Consider the following 18,074-nt stretch of genomic DNA (forward strand, 5'->3'; position numbering starts at 1 on the left):
ATTCTTTGAAAAATAAGCCGTGATGACCAGTTCGTTTATATTTTAAGTACTTGCGACTTATTTCTTCCATACTAACTGTACTTCCACTTTTTACAACACACTACAGAACTACACTACTGTTTCGCTCTAAAACAAAAGGCGGATCATTTTGAACATGAAAGAAGAGGGAATGAGTTTAGTTTTACTGTTTCTAACAAGAAGCATAGTTTAGTCTTTACGATAACCAAATTGATGCAGTTTGGTTTTAATATAGCCTAATAATTGCTTTTAAGAAAGCAACTTTAAAGAAAACTAAAAAATAGTTTTAAGGCATATGGTTTACGGACATAACAGTTTTGAGATCAAGTAGTTTTAATAATAGGTTTTATTAGTCATATTCAGAGAGTCTTTAAAACTACAATTAAACTAAAAGGTCACAAACTAGAATCTAATAAAACCAAATAGTCCGGAAACTGATTAGTTTTCAAGTGAACTGAAAATAAACCATTTTAAAACTACAACAAGACAAATTATCTATTAAGATTAATTAGTGATAAATGCTTATCAGTTTTAAAGTTCTGGCAGTATATCTACAAAGTAACTTTAAAACTATCTTCTTATTTACCACAATAAAACCTTTATAAACCTTTAATAAAACTAAAATGTTTTTATTGTGCTACTTGGGGGGGTTAGGCCTTTTTTGGACCAATTATAATATACTACCTCCGTAACTTTGGAACCGTTAGTTTTAGAAGGAGCATGCATAGTACCTTTTTTGCTTAAAATTTAATGTAGAACATTTTTGTATAGAACATTGTTCAGGCTAAACCGCATAGTTTTAGAAATATTGACGAAAAATATAAAAAACTACTAATTTGCCGACTTCTCCCTCACTCCTCCCCCCAAACGCGACACTCAAAATGGTGTAATTTTTAGGACTGAACAATATGTGGACCATATAGAACAATTTGGTGTTGAAGGATAACTTTCACTTTGGATGTCTGGGTTTGGGTCTAGTTATATACTATATTGAACTTATCGTTATAAATGAGCTTTCAATTCAGACTGCTGAATTGACAATGGCATATCAGTTGATGTTACTGATCTCCAACCAAAGGGTCCAATAATTCTGCCTTTCTACAGAGTGTAACAAAAAGGCGGGTCATAAATTAAATCACATATTCTGGGACCAAATATAGTTCGATTGAACCTTACTTTCGATTGTACCTTAGTACGAATGTGCGCATAAAGAGACCTTTGAAGTTACCAAATGAAAATCGATTTTTTCTATATATCTAAAACTGCTCGAGATTTCGTATTTAAAATGGGCATTTCTTATGGCAGGAACATCTTTATAAAAATAACAGCGAACTCTGTGAACCTCCTAAAAATTTTATGGGGTTTTGTTTCCTTAAACCCCCACAAATGTTTGTGTACGTTCCAATTAAATTATTATTATGGTACCATTAGTTAAACACAATGTTTTTATAACATTTTTGTTTCTTTGTACTTTTAGGGATACGCCAGATCTTATCGAGATATTTTGAGCATTTGTAAAATCCACCACATATTTGTACATGGTTAACAAAGGTTATTCAAATCTTACTTAAAAATTAAAAAATCTGCACATTGGAATATCAAAAATGTTTGTGGTTACCCTTAGCTTAAAGTAGTGTTGGCTACAAGTCAGTTACATAATATGCAAGTTGTTTGTTTTAATCATGAGTAGAATGGTTCCTTACCAAAAGTTCCTGAAGGCGACGCCTTCCATTTAAGACAGTTATGGATAGGTATAGCATAAATTTTGCAGACACTCATCAGAGTACAGTAAGGCATGTTTTTACATAAAGGATGAAATAACTTTCAAAGACACTCCTAACGAAACTATGCGATTTCTAGATCACTATTTCAATAATATTTTTGACCAAATAGTTAAGATTTAGTACTTGTTTCGCTCAGAAGCAAAACCACAGCTGATTGAAATATCTTTGTACTCTCTTAACTCATTCGCTTCCGATCACGGGCCAGCGCGTGATATGGTTACTTCAGTCAGGTACCGTTCACGCGTCAGCTAGTAATATGGTTACTTCAGTCAGGTGCCGTTCACGCGTCCGCGAGGGATATGGTTACTTCAGTCGGGTGCCGTTCAACAGAATGCCTTCTAGCCGAATTCCATCCTCTTCGATAGGCAGCGAATTGGTTAAAAAAACTGTGCATAGGATTTCAAAACCTAGATATGGGTTTATCCTTGGGCAGTTTAGTATTTCGACTTTTTAAGCTTTTTCTTTTTTACTCTGACTTGTGACCTGACCTGACAAAATCTCTACTAAGCATTAAATTACTTGTTTGCACTGTATTTAGTTCATTCGTGAGACTACGAAATGAATAACAAATGTCACAAGTGTCTTTACCAGGTAATTTAAAGGAAATGGCAAATTGTTTCTTGAACACAATAAAATAAAAATAGAATAATAAGAACAAAAATAGGAATGAAAACAAATAGTATCCAATACATATGTAGTTTTTGTTTTCTTTTTTATTTTTGTTTAACAACTACAAAAAATATATAACCATAATATTTACTATAAGCTTAAACAAAATTAAATATTGAAAAAAGAATACCAATAAAAAGGCGTTTCCTAAATGCCTAATTTCCTGTATTCTTATCGGTCATGTCGCTACGTTATTAAGAATAGCTTGTATGTACAAATAAATAATTTCCAACACGACAATTAATCAATTTATTTATAATAAAGAAAATAAATTATTTACAGCACAGAAATCCAGTTTCGTAAGCACGCTGCGATTAATTCTTCGGTTACAATTCAAACAAGACAAGAAATTATAGATAATTGGTATTACCTTTTAATAAGATCCCTATTTGTTCTGTTATCGAGTTTCAACGGTTATTTATTTTCAGGGGCGTCACTGTTACTTCGAAAAACATAAAAAAAGGTGATATTTGGTGTCAATTATAGGTAAAAAAGACTGAGTGTACTTTGTCCGCACGTAAGAAGTTATACTTCTATTATTATAATTTCAACGAAATAAATATATTGCAAACAGTTTAATTGTAATTTTGTTTAAATATTAAACTAATTTTAATACTTAAAATAATACTAAAAATTAAAAATAACGTTAATACGTCATTTTTTATTAACTGTAGCCTCTCCGCAATTACTTTACCCTTGATGAATAATTGTAAAAATCTAAAAATCATCAGATTTTCTACACAAAATTTTTATTTTCTTTTCATCATATTTATATACTAATTATCCTTTTCCCAACGAAGACAAATCCAAAGACACAAAAATTATAATAAATATATTTGCTAAAAACACCAATATATTTTATTCACACTTTATTTACATTGATACATACGTAACATGAAAGATTTGGCAACTGACGTCTTACTGTCATGAGCGCGTACTTCATACTGTCGCTTTTATAAAAATTCACTCTCAACGTTTTTCCCAATTACCCCTAAAGAAGTATAACTTCATAAATTGGAGATTATTCACGCAACTTAAATATAAAGACCAGCAAGAAACCCTTGAATTATTATACACGAAATATCTGGGATCTTCATTCTCTTTGCCTTTTTTCTTGTGCCGGGCGGCTAATATAAAATACCTGAAAATATGTGTATTATTATCAAAAACATACATGACCACATTGTTATTTTGACAATCAAATACCTATAAGAATTATTTTTATTTAGAAGATCATCGTCAACATGATGGCCTTGCAGTCCCATGGGATTATGGCCTAAGCTTTAACGTGTAATACTAGACAAGTATTGAATATTCCAAGAGAGTTTTGAAAATAAACAGATAACTGGTGTCGTACTGGTTGATCTAACGTAAGCCTACGATACCGTGAACTACAAAAAACTGATAGGCAAAATATATAATACACTAAAAGACCTGAACCTACTGAAAGTGGCGGAGTCCATGCTACCGAACAAGATAGTCTAAATTTTGCTACACGGGAAGGAGAACAGATGGGAAGATAACAAATGACCTTCCCTAAGGAAGCGTGACTGCCCCAACTCTGTTCAATATATTTGTTACCGGCCAAACCAGATTTCAGAACAAACTAGTTTAGCCTAAGCCAAACAAGTTTGTCCTGAACGCGATAGGATAAACTAGTGTAGCCTAGGCCAAACTAGTTTATTCTGATATGAATACGAACACTTCAGGATATACTAGTACGGCCTAGTATAAACAATATAGTATACCTACAAAACCAAAATAAATAGATGGACCGATGTGAATAATATTAATTTATGATATAAGTGTTAAAAGTACACGTTTAAGGCACTCATGTGAAAGTTTGCAGAATGAGCGATAGCGAGTTCTGCAATTCATATGAGTGCCTTAAAATGTACTTTTGAACACGCATATCATACAATATTTTTTCTACAAACGTAATTGCAGGACAATATCTACAAAAACTTTTACTTGAACTTGACTGACATTCCATTTTTATATTTTTTTTTGACATTAGGCATGTCAGATGACAGGAATCATGTTTGTTAGTAATAGCAGTCTGATTTCTGCATGAGAGTTCAATGAAAAGGTAACAAATCAATTGGATGTTCTGTCTTCTGTCCGACAAAATACATAAGACGTTTTCGTAATCTGACGTTCCAAATTTTTAAACTGTTCCAGAATTAAAACTTCCCCTGTTCCAGTGTTCCAGTACATCAAAGTTTGTCCGACTAGACACCGTTAAGCTATTCACAAATTTTCATCTTGCTATTAATCAATTATTTTTGGTTAGAATCCAGGGTAATATCATCACGATAGTTTAGTAACTATCGTGACGGACTAAAAGTGACAAAAATTCTATAAATTGAGTTTTTTAAAGAAATTAACGAATATTCAGCATTTTTGCATAGAAATGTTTAAATTGTTTTGCTGTTTTCCCTTCCCAAGTATTATTAAAATCAACGGTAAGATATCATTTGAATGAAAGCAGTTATACAAAATTTATTAATAATCATTACCTTTAGTAAAACCTGTAGATACGGCCTTGTTTACAGTTTACTTAATAACGAATCCAGAGATACCTTTACTAAGCGTGGTATTATTAATTTTATATTTGAATGTCATAAATACAGTGCAGCTGTTAAAGTCTCACGCCTGCAAAGATATATACGTATTCCAAATATTGGTTTAGGGACAGACAATCAACTTTAATGTGTCTTAGATTCAAGAATATTTGTTCACTGATAGTAATATCGATAACAATGAGCGGAAGATGATATAATTTTCGATGAATTCAATATATTTATTGGTCTTGTATGTACACTCTGTTGATTAAATTGTTGATAAAGACGATATGCATGTAGACAACATCGTAAATATCCTCAACTCAATCATGCATACAATGATATGTTTAAAACGTTTCATTTAGTTTTGTATTAAAGAGATAATATATCGTTTTCTGAATATCGAGATATATAAATTATAGTCAATGAGTTTATGAGTTAACTCATATTTCCTGTTTATCCAAAATTCTATCAAAGCTATATCTCCAAAAATAAGACAGTTAATTGATTGATATTTATATTGATTGATAAAAACGTTTTGTGTTGAAGTGCATTAAAAAAATAGAGAATAAAAAATTGTTTTGTGTCGTCCGTATGTCCGCCCAAGGATTATTGTGGTCAAAACTTAAAATATGTAGAAAAACTGATAACAGACATATTTTGCATTAAAAAGTTCTGCGAAAAAAAATTGTGAAAATGGAAAATTTTGCTTTAGGTTACGAAGATTTTTTTTTGACATTAATTTTATTGCGATCTATTGTATACAAAATAGTAAACAATATAATATGTATATGAGTTTTAAGAAAGTGACACAGTCAGTATTCACCCAGTGGTGAATACCTAAAAGAGTACAATAATAATTGAATTAATACAGTTATTAATAATTAATAGAATTAATTTGAATAGTAGGTAAAATAGTACTTATTGGAATGAATAATTAGTTTCTAGTGTTGAGGTCAAGAGTGTCTGTCCTTTTTAGTCTTCTGTTCTGTAGGGGTGTCAGGAGATCGGTGACCAATATGTTTGGGTGAACCTGGAGTCTATTGTGGTACTTGGAGAACAACGAAATAATTTCTTCTTTGACGGTTTGAACTTGGAGATCCCTATGTATATTATGGTTTGAAATGTACCAACGAGCTTGGCACAATTGCCTTATAACCTTTGATTATTTATTTATTTAGCGTATGGCACCTGACACATATACATTTACATATAATTTGTATAAGACAATACATAGGTTCACAAACGTACATCTAACTTATTTACATAGTCTATCGACTCTGGAGTCGCCATCAGGAAATCCTCTGACCTGCCATGATATGATCTTGTGGGACACTGTTCTGTGATGTGATAGATGGTTTGTGGTTGTCCACAGTCACAGAGTGGAAATGTTCGTTTACTCCATTTGTGCATCATGTAACCACATCTGCCGTGTTGGGTTCTGATTCGGTTCTGCATAGACCATGTGTTGCGTGGTAAGTCAAAGCCTGGTGGTTTTTGTGTGATGCAGGGTAAGTTGCTATTTTGTTGTTCCATCCATTCTCGAGTCCATTTTGTCGTTAAATTGAACTCATTTTCCACAGCAACCTTTGCTGTTTTTATTGGCGGTCGTCTGGAGCGTAGACGGTTACCGTTGGCGGCATCTATATCTTGATGGATTGGCAGGTTCTCGTTATCTACTATCTTTCTGTACCCACTAGTAAGTGCGTGTATGCGTCGTAGTTTGTGTGGTGGAATGTGGCTCAGTACTGGGAGATATTGCGTAGGGGTTGATTTGATAACTCCAGCAATCATTCTCATTGTATTATTCAATTGGACATCTACTTTGTGTATATGTGGGATGTGGGTAAATAAATAAATAAAAATAAGTAGGTTTGTTTCACTGGCAGTTCCCCAGATTTGGATACCATACGTCCAGATGGGTTTCAGTACACATTTGTAGATTAGCAGTTTATTGTCTAGACTTAGGCGTGATTTTTGATTCATAAACCAGTACATATTTCTATATACCAATCCCAGTTGCAGTCGTTTGTTCCAAATATGCTTTTGCCAAGTTAGGCAGCGGTCTACGTAAATCCCCAAGTATTTGACCTCATTTATTATTGGCAGTGGCGTATTATTAACCTTTCCGTGGCCGTGCGGGGCAACTTGGTTATCCCAGATGCGGTTTTGTCTTTATAACTTTTCAAAATATTTTTATTTTTTTTATCCCTCCAGGAGGTAATCTTAGAAAATATATTACTAGATCGTTTTTTTTTACAAAAATTATCAAATATAATTTAAATTTTATACTAAAATTGAAATTAACTCCTCGGGGAACACAGTGCCAGAAACCCCTGCCAGGGACATTCAACAATATACAAGTCGAAGATTCAGCTTTTGTGCCAGGGCACGTGATAGAAAGACTCAAATATCATGTAGTACATGCAGAAAACCAATTTGTACCATACATCGAGAAGATAGTAAAACATTTTTATGCCCTGACTGTAAAAAAGGAATAAAATCAAATTGTAATTACAGGTAAAAATAAAAAAATGTAAATCTTTTTAATAATACAAACAAATTATTTCAGTTACTAGTGCCTTATTATATAACTTTCCAAACAATAATGTAAAATTTAAATGAATTATTAAAGTATTTTAGTGGGGTACCATAGTTGCCCCGCACGGCCTGCAGCGTAAGTTTCTATAGCACGGTTCCGGAAAGGTTAAAGGTTACAGCTGGGTTGATCCCCTTCTGCAGTGTAAACGGTAAGTTTGTTGACTTGGAGCTGTTAACTTTGACTCTCCACAGTTTAAACCATATTTCAAGTCTATTTAAGTGACTTTGTAGTATCTGAGAAGCTAGGGTTGGATTTTCGTAGCTGGCCATTAGGACAGTGTCGAAAATGATACAAAATATTAGGTTACGAAGATGACACAAAAAACACGCTTACTATAATAGTTACTTTGTCTTGCATTAAAGTGTTCTGTTATGATTAATCATGAAAATCTTCAATATAATTTATAACACTAGTTTTGATCAATTCAAACCAGTTTTAGAAGAAATTAATTTAGTATTGTTGCTCCCTAGTATATACTATCCTACTTACAAAAATGTAATAATCACAAAAATGGTAGGTAACACTGAAGCACAAACATAAAGGAAATCTATTTAAACCAAAGTAACGTCAGCGCACCATTTACAATAAATAAAAAAAAATTAACTGCTACTTAGCTTTCACTCTCTCTCTCTCTTGTCGTTACCCCATTACTGAGGATCGTGATTTCTTCCAATATTCCTAACAATGTTTCTCCATTGGTCTCTATCTTCAATGAGTTTCCAGCTGAATGCTTTATTTGGTCAGACCATCTAGTTGGTGATCGTCCTCTTGATCTTCTCCCCGGAACGTTTCCAGAAACAATTAATCTCTCCAAACTGTCGTCACCTCTGCGAACCACGTGATCAAAGAATTGCAGAATTCGTTGCAGACATATTGTGGGAAAGCCTTTTTTTAATATTGAGTTGGTTTAGAATGGAAACGTTTATCCTATGAGCTGTCCAAGGTATGCGCAGCATTCTTCTCCAGCACCACCTCTCAAAGGCATAAATTTTTTGGCGCTCGCATGCGCGAAGAGTCCAAGTCTCTGCTCCGTATAGAAATATTGAGAATACAAGGGCATTCACCAGTCTCATCTTGATATTTTGAGAGATAGATCTGCCTTTCCAAACTTTAGTTAGGCGACTCATCGCATTTTTTGCCATACCAATACGTCTCCGAACTTCTGCTTCAGAGTTACCATCGTTAGTTATACTAGACCCGAGATAGACAAAGGTGTTTACTATCTGGTATTCCTTACTCTTTACTATAAATTATTATTAGATACTCTTTGCTTTTCAACTAGTCTATTTATAGTCCACAGTACATCGTCCTTTTTGAAAGATGATTACAAAAGTCTTAAAAATGGTCTTAGCTGATTCGTTTGAGCGAGTCTACTACGTTCTAAAATATTTTAGAGTGCAGGTTGGACGCGTTTCCGCGTCCCCCGTCATTAACGTAATATTATACGTTGTCAGATTAACGAAACGCGGCTGTAAATTTGTCGGACAAGAGATCTACAATCTTTATTAATTAAATATAAGTACTTTAAATCGAAAATTAAGAGTTTTGTAATAACAAACTCGTAGACTCCAACACTTGTATGTCACTCTAGCGTGGTAGTTTTGTTATCACAAAACTCTTAATTTTCAATTTAAAGTACTTATATTTAATTAATAAAGATAGTCGATCTCTTGTCCGACAAATTTACAGCTGCGTTTCGTTAGTCCGACAACATAAATATGTTAATACCGCGGGACGCGGAAACGCGTCCAACCTGCACTCTAAAATATTTTAGAACGTAGTAGACTCGCTCAAACGAATCAGCTAAGACCATTTTTAAGACTTTTGTAATCATCTTCCAAAAGGGACGATGTACTGTGGACTATTAATATAATCCTACTTCAGACAGAAAAGATAAAATCAGTTAGTTTAGAATGTTTTAAATTAAAAAAGTATAAGCCTATAAGTAAAATACAAACCGTATGAAGTGAGTGATCTTAATAACACTGAGCATTCACACCAAAATGAGCTAGATCTCCGTCTTACTGAAATCATCATTATCGTCAGTTGGCGCTACAGCCTTTTGTGAGCCTTGGCATACATCAAAACGTTCTTCTTTCCGTCTCGGTAAAATCTTACAGCACATAGGCAAATCAAAATAAGCGGTACGCTACCTGGTGAGCATAGGAGTAACTAAAGATATTGACATTGTTCTTCCATTTTGCTTTGGGTTTGTGTATTTGTATACAAATATTTACTTATTATTAGAAGTAATTTGACACGAATGAGTCGTTCAAATCGGTATTGTTTTCAAATAAGGTATTGCTTCAAATAGCAAATTAAAAGTCACTTTTCATTACAAAATATTAAAACATAGCCTAAAAAGTGAAACAATTTTTGGGTTACATAGTGGAAATGTTCCATACATCTCGTATCATAATATGTATCACAACAAATATACTGAATGGTTATATCAATCATTGTTATTTGTTACAGCCAATGAAAATAGAATCTTAATGGAACAACAAAGCGCACAAAAGGGACGAACACGTTACTTTATAAAAAGCAGAAAATAAAACCAATTGTATTGGACGTTGTTTATGAATCCCTAATAATAAAGCCGGCCACTCACGATACTGCGGTGTCGTTCGACAAAATCGTCGATGATAAAAAAATTCTGCAGTACTGTAGCATAGAGACCAGTTTCTCTGTAGTAAAATTGTAACGATTTTGTTGGATGCACGGTCACACACGACCAAATTTTTTGTCAATTAGTCGAATTCGACAAAATTGAACCACGCCGCAGTATCGTGAGTGACCGGCTTAATATGAACACTATCGATTCTGCTGCAGAAATCAAGGTTATGTTTAAGGTTGGCAGGCTTAAACCACATGCTTGAAACCTTGATTTAAGGTTTAAATCAACTGGTTGTTAAAGAAAAAAACCTTTGGGCTAGTGCAATTGAATCTTCGAAACGCAATTCAAATTGGCTTATTACTATTAAAAACTTATTAACGTATTAAACTTATTACCAACGAATTATTACTATTAAAAATTATTTCCACATTCAACAAATACAAAACTGATGCAAAACCATTGCAAAAGTCCAATGACCAATGTCAATATTTATAGTTCTACAATTGCTCACTTTGGCGCTGCATTCTTATTTTCGGTTGCTTATAGCCAGATATCTCAGTTTAGATCACCCCTTCTTCTTCTTACGACCGGCCTATTTAACGTAGCTATTTTAGCAGAATCACTTTCATCTATCCACGAAACCATTTGAAACCATCATCATCATCATCATCAGTAGCTCGACAACCCTTTTTGGGTCCTGGCTTATTCTAGGATTTTCCGCCATTCTGTTCTGTTCCTTGCTTTGTTCTTCCAGTGGGTAATCTCAAGTGTGTTCAGATCTTGTTCCACTTGTTCCATGTATCTAAGTTTGAGACTTCCCTTTGACCTTCTCCCTACTGGTGTTTGCTTCATTATGTGTTTTGGTGTTTCGGTCTCCAACATTCATTCAACATGGCCCATCCAGCGCAGACGTCCGATCTTTATGGATGTTATGACGTCGGGTTCGTTGTATGCTGCGTATAGTTCAAAATTATATCTTCTGCGCCATACGTCATTTTCTTTCACACCCTTATATATGTGTCTAAGAATTTTTCGTTCAAACGTACCTAATAAGTTCTCATCGCTTTTCGTCAGTGTCCATGTCTCTGATCCATATATAAGGAACGGTTTTATCATGGTTTTGTATATTTTGCATTTGGTTTTTGTCGTGATGTTGTTAGATCTTAGATGTTTAATGAGTCCATTATATATTTTATTAGCAATATGTATTCTTCTCTTAACTTCTTCGCTGATATTGTTATCTGCGGTAACTAGTGAACCTAGATATGTGAAAAATTTTACGCTTTCGACGTTATAGTCTCCTATTGTCAGATTCTGTAGGTTTCTTTGGCCTGTCGATTTGCTGTCAATGGAAAACTGTGAAACTTATGGTTTTTTCAGTACAAATATCTTTGAGATTATGGAAAAATCTTTAAAAAGACGTATAACAAAGTTTGATATACTCATTTATTGTTAATATCATTGAGCAAAAAGGTCGGAATTGCAAAAAAAATAATATCGCAATGTCTATTGTAAAAATTAGTGTACAGCTTTGAAATTTTTGTCATAGAAGGGTTCTTTAGTGCTTAATATGTGATCAAAATTTCAAAGCGATTCATTCAATTGTTTAAATTTTATTCAAATTGTTTATCCCAGAGAGCATTTTTTTTGCAATAACATAAGTCAGAAAAAAATGACGTTAGAACCATTCCACAGGTGTCAAATGAAATAGCATGAGCTATGTCTTCAACTTGGTTTAAAAAAAGCGAATAAAAAATGCATTTATTAGTAATAAATAATTATGCAAAAGTACCGTAAAGCTTTCCTTATAAACTTTTTATTTTGTTATATAAGAAATTGTATATATTTATTACAATTTTTTATCAATTATGATATAAATAACATTACTTGGTAGTTGTGCACTTAAAACAGTGTAAAAAAGTTAATTTTTTTGGAATAAGTTATCCAAAAAATTTATAAGAAAGATTTACGATAACTTTGCATAATTATTTATTATTAATAAATGCATTTTTATTCGGTTTTTTTAAACCAAGTTGAAAACATAGCTCATGCTCTTTCATTTGACACATGTGGAATGGTTCTAACATCATTTTTTTCTGACTTATGTTATTGCAAAAAAATGCTCTCTGAGATAATTCGAATAAAATTTAAACAATTCAATGAATCGCTTTGAAACTTTTATCACATATTAAGCACCAATGAACCCTCATTTGACAAAAATTTCAAACCTGTACACTAATTTTTACAACAGTTATTGCGAAAACATTTTTTTTTAATTCCGACCTTTTTTCGCAATTATATTAACAATAAATGAGTATATTAAACTTTGTAATATATCATTTTAAAGCTTTTTCCATAATCTCAAAGATATTTGTACTAAAAAAATCATAAGTTTCACTGTTTTCCATTGATTTGAAAAAAAAAAGGGAGAATGCCATTTTTTGACAGTTAATTGTTTATAAATAAAAATGGCCGCCAGATCCTACGCGGGAAATAGTTACAATTTGTTCCTGTAGGTATTACTTGTCGAAAAAACGCTTCAGTACCCTGGCTGCTGGAGTGTCACGAACAGGGTATATTTTTGTCTTATTACCCTGGCCTAATGATATCAACATCATCTGCAAATGCCAATATTTGTACACTTTATTATTATTATTTGAAACCATATCTCATTAAAATTTGCTCCAAAATTGGTTTTCGAGACCGGTGCAATTTCATTTCTACGTAGCATTTCATAATTACTGCTTGTTAAATTTCCTTCTATAAAAAAAGGGCCCAATTAATGACGTACCCACTATACCCGACCATACATTTATATTTTGTCGGCTATGAATGTGGTTTTCACTTATTTAGCGTGAATTTACCTTACTCCAATACCTTAAAATTTAGCGATTTAGATTCCCACGCAGTGTAGATATTGCATATAGTCGGAAAACATATCTTTTTAACGAAGTTACAATTATTTTATTCATCATTACTCATTACCTTACTAATTTGTAATCTATGGTCGTAGAAACCTTGATTTAATTCAAATTAAAGAGAAAATCCCCGTGCCTAGCTCTATACCGTAGTTATAAAAACTTACATAGAAGTAAAAATTTCGAATTAAACACTACTAGGTTCGAACTTAAATGCCTTGCATGTCCTTTCAATAAGTTTGTAACCACTTTATTAAACTCCGTTTTTTATCGACTGGTAATCTAATAAATATTTTAATGGGGGTTTTAATGGTTGTACTTCTAAACAACGGTACTAAACAGCACTTATAGTATTTACTTTTATTTTTCATTATACCTAAACACACATACAATTCAATACTATCACTTCAAAAACTGTATTAAACTCCTAAGTAAACACAACGGTACATAATATATAATTTTACATGAGACATTAGAAATGTCATTACAAAATATATGACGCCACAAGGGTTCGCGCACTTTTTCGATCGTTTGAAATGACTTAAATACACAGAAGATTTTAAATTGGTACTTATACGTTATTATGAGGTTTTGGGGCGTGATATTTTTTTGGACATCTTATTTTTAAACAAAACTGAACATTACTATGTAATACAACAAAAATGTGCAAGTCCCCTATTCAGCTGCTGGCCCATTAATTCCCTTTTTTTTTTGAAGTTATACTTCTTTACGATCGAGAGTGAAATTTTATAATGCCGGGCGCATGCGCACACAGACAGTATGTATTTCGTTGCTAATCTTTCCAGATATGTATGTATCAGCGCTGTCAGCGCAAATAAGTCATATTATAATAGATATCATATAAAAGGATATATTAGTGTTCTTAGTAAATGTATTATTTATTATAATTTTTGTGTCTTTGGATTTGTCTTCCTCAGGAATAAGATATTTTATAATAATAGTAAGTATATTTAAAGTATTTTTGTATACTGCACTTGGTCTATTACATTTGTCAGTATGTATGAGAAATCTTGTAACCTGTCAAAGCAAAAGGAATATAGCTTAGTGGTAGAGTGTGTGACCGGAGATCAAGAGGTCCCGGGTTCAAATTCCTTCTTCTTCTTGTAGTGCTTATCCGTTTCGGATGTTGGCGACCATCATGGCAATCTGTACTTTGCACACTGCTGCTCTGAAAAGATTTGTAGTAGTTGTATTGAACAACGTACGTAGATTTTTCAGCCACGAAATCCTTCGCCTTCCTGGTCCTCGCTTTCCCTCTACTTTTCCCTGCAAGACTAGTTGCAGCAGTCCATATCTTTCACTGTTCCTCATTATGTGACCGAGGTATTCGATTTTGGCTGTTTTTATTTTGATTAACAGCTCTTTTTCTTTTTGCATCCTCAGCAAAATACCCTCATTAGTAATGTGGTCGGTATAAGATATTTTCAGGATTCGACGATAAAGCCACATCTCAAAAGCCACATCTCAAAAGCCTCAATTTTCTTGCAGGTGGCGTCTGTGAGAGTCCACGACTAAACTCCGTACAACAGTATGAGAAAGATATAACATCGTAGTATAGGAAAGATATAACACCGTTCAAATCCCGGACGATTCATCTTCTTTTTTTATATTTTTGGTATCGTTTTAATAAAAAAAATTTAAAAGTGGTAGGTAAAGAAAGTTAGTTTAATATTTAAATACAATACAAATAACCTGTTAAGTATATTAATTTCGTTGAAATCATAATAATAGAAGTATGACTTCTTACGTGCGTACAAAGTACACACACATTCTTTTTTGTGTGTCTAACTGATCAGCTGACTGTGATCAAAAGTGGAACGTAAATATACCTATGTATTTGTATCTCGTTTATATAGCTATATTCACAGAAAAGCAATTAAATTTTTTTTTGTTGTTTCAGGAGGTGAACGAGTAGCATCCAACAATTTAAGGTTGTCATCAGTGGTTACGAGGTACGCAAATAGCTTTATAATTGATTCTCATGTTATAAACAGTTCTCTATAATTGCACGTAATAATTATAAATAATAATTATGCTCCTGCAACACCGGATAAACATTCATAATAAAACTTCATTAATATAGTCGCTGTCGTTATTATAATAAATAAAAAATAGATTTTATTACAGTGACTAAGGTATAAATTATGCCAGTCGACTCATCTAGGTCGAATAAGAAGTTTTAATTACATCTATTCTGGCTATCATTACGGTTAATTGGAATTTAAGCTTATCACTTTTATATAAGTTTTTGTAATGGTAGATCGATTGCAATTATTAATATGCGCGGATATTAATAACATAGCTTGACAGAAACACAATTTCCAGAAAATCGTTGTTAAAAAAGAAACAGTTAGCAGAATTTATAAAAAATGTCGCACAGTTTCCTCAATATCTTCAGAATGTTAAGTATAAGAAAAAAACATAAAAAAGTAAAGCACACGATTATTGCAACGTCAAATGCACCAATTAGCGACAGGTTTCCAATAGGTATTAAAGTACCAAGGGTATTATAAGGGAGCAAAACTTCAAGAATATCTTCTCCAATTGGGACCTCTGGTAAAACCAAAAAACATCATTTTCTGTAGCAGAATCTCACACAACAGAATATGTGCTTATCTAACCAATAAATCACTGGTTGATGAGTTTTTAACTAATCATGGTCAAATGATTGTAAATAATGAAATCATCAAAGCAAGACGTCTGATTTCAACAGCGGATAGACTAGTATTATCGAATGTAGACCCAACGATCCCACATGAATCTCTTGTAACTTTACTGGAAAATATTGGATTAAAATTAGTTTCTTCAATAAACTTTCTTAGAATAAGTGCATAAATTCCGGAATACCAACACATACTTAGCTTCAGAAGAAAGGTGTATATCGCTTCTTCCTCAGATATTATTATACCCGAATTCTTAGAAATACCACATATGAATTTATCATACCGAATATTTTTAGCCCTAGACAGTCAACGCTGCTTCACCTGCAAACTATCTGGTCATATTGCATAAAAATGCCCTTCTGGCAATATTATCCCAAATACCCAAAAATCACCACAACCCATACAAAATGTTCAAATCTCGTTAATATCTCAATCTGAAGAAACCTTTCCTAATGACTTAAATTGTCACACAATAAATAATATTCTACCCGAAAGTTCCTCAGTAGTAGAAAATTGTGCAAAAGTCGCCGATACCGCTTTAATCACATCCAATCTAGTAACAAATCCATATCGCACTGCTCAATCTGAAAATATCCCAACCTCGGATAAAACTTCTAATTCAACAACTTTATCAGCAACAAAACGAACAGCTGAAGATATGTCTCCAGCTACTCCAGAAGAACAAATGCCACCCAATACTTATACCTTCTCTGTTCCCCAAACAGTCATTCAGAAAAACGGTCGCTTCCAGAAAATCGTTGTTAAAAAAAGAAACAGTTAGCAGAATTTATAAAAAATGTCTGCACAGTTTCCTCAATATCTTCAGAATGTCAAGTATAAGAAAAAAACATAAAAAAGTATAGCACACGATTATTTCAACGTCAAATGCACCAATTAGCGACAGATTTCCAATAGGTATTAAGGTACCAAGGGTATTATAAGGATAATAACGCCTGAGGTTAATGGTGTTTTGGCCCGAGGGATATACGTTGACCAAAAGCGTTATTATCCATAATTCCCGTGGTGCCTTCAACGTTTAATGTCCGACTAAATATCATTTATATGCAAAAAATTTTAATGAATTTTTAATTAATTAGTTTTTAACCCTCGTAAGGCTGTGCTTAGATTGTTACGTAAACAACGGTGCGGGGTGCGATTGCACCCCATCCATATATCCATTTTTTTTATATGTGAACGTTGGGGAAATTGATTTGAAAGATAATTAGAACTTGTATATTATACTATGAAACATAATTTTACAAACAAGGTAATTATTACTTCTTAAAACAAAATTAGTTATCGTTGCAAGACAAACACATGAAATTTTTTACAAAGTAAGCAACACAAAGTTTTTACACAAAATACAGTTATGCCGGGACTTACGGTCTTTTTCTCTGACATAAGTAACACCGACCTTGTCCCGTAGCTCTGTTAGTTCCAGATGGAACATTAGAAAGGCCCAATTCAGGATATGAAATTTTCAGCATTTGCACTCTACACCCATTTTTCCAAAAAAAAAACGTAAACGCAGATTTTTTAAGTCCTGTAATGGGTGGAATGTGTTTAGAATTGAATTTAATGCGAATAAAAAAATGAACAAAAATAAAAAAATTTATTAAAAAAGTTAGGTGAGAAAAACGAGGTCTGGGGTGCAATTGCTCCCCGCACCGCCTTACGAGGGTTAAATAAGTACATTCAGCAGCAATAGTCGAAACGTAATGATTGTGGTAACTACATAGTTCTCACAATTGCCTATAGTTACTCTTATATAGTTTTTCTTAGGTTGCTATTTGTCATCTTGACAGTATTTAATTAGTTATTTAAATTTAATAGGCCCTAGGGTGTTATTTTGAAAATAACGTCCTATGGAAATACATATTATATAACTGCTATATCCGCTGTTGACTAACGAACTTTACAACGGGATCTAAATGTCATTGCATTGTGCTAAATGGGCTAAAATTCAAAATAGAACTCAATGCATCCTTGCAAAAGCTGTAGAATATTTCACTATCATCGAGTTCTGAGCTATTCTGAAGATTTCAGATGTCTAGCTAGTCGAAGAGTATGTTTAAAATCGATTACAAGATTTCCGGGACACAGTGACAAAGAGACAGCTAAAGAACAAGTGAAGTATATAAAAAACCCTTTAAAAATCAATTATCTTCAACAGTTTATATTTGACCAACAACATGTTTGTGCTATACAGTTACCGCAG

General features: G+C 33.0%; 1 protein-coding gene across 2 annotated transcripts in view; it reads left to right on the forward strand.

The window, feature by feature from the left end:
• Positions 1-18,074, forward strand: part of LOC114329196 (zinc finger homeobox protein 4) — a 1,197,903-nt gene that overhangs the window by 696,754 nt on the left and 483,075 nt on the right. For both annotated transcript variants that reach the window (XM_050652612.1, XM_050652613.1), the window contains one exon: positions 15,094-15,145. The gene's annotated coding sequence lies outside the window, so the exon portion shown is untranslated. The remainder of the gene's footprint in view (positions 1-15,093; positions 15,146-18,074) is intronic.

This window comes from Diabrotica virgifera, chromosome 6 (genome assembly GCF_917563875.1).
Source record: "Diabrotica virgifera virgifera chromosome 6, PGI_DIABVI_V3a".
NCBI lineage: Eukaryota > Metazoa > Arthropoda > Insecta > Coleoptera > Chrysomelidae > Diabrotica > Diabrotica virgifera.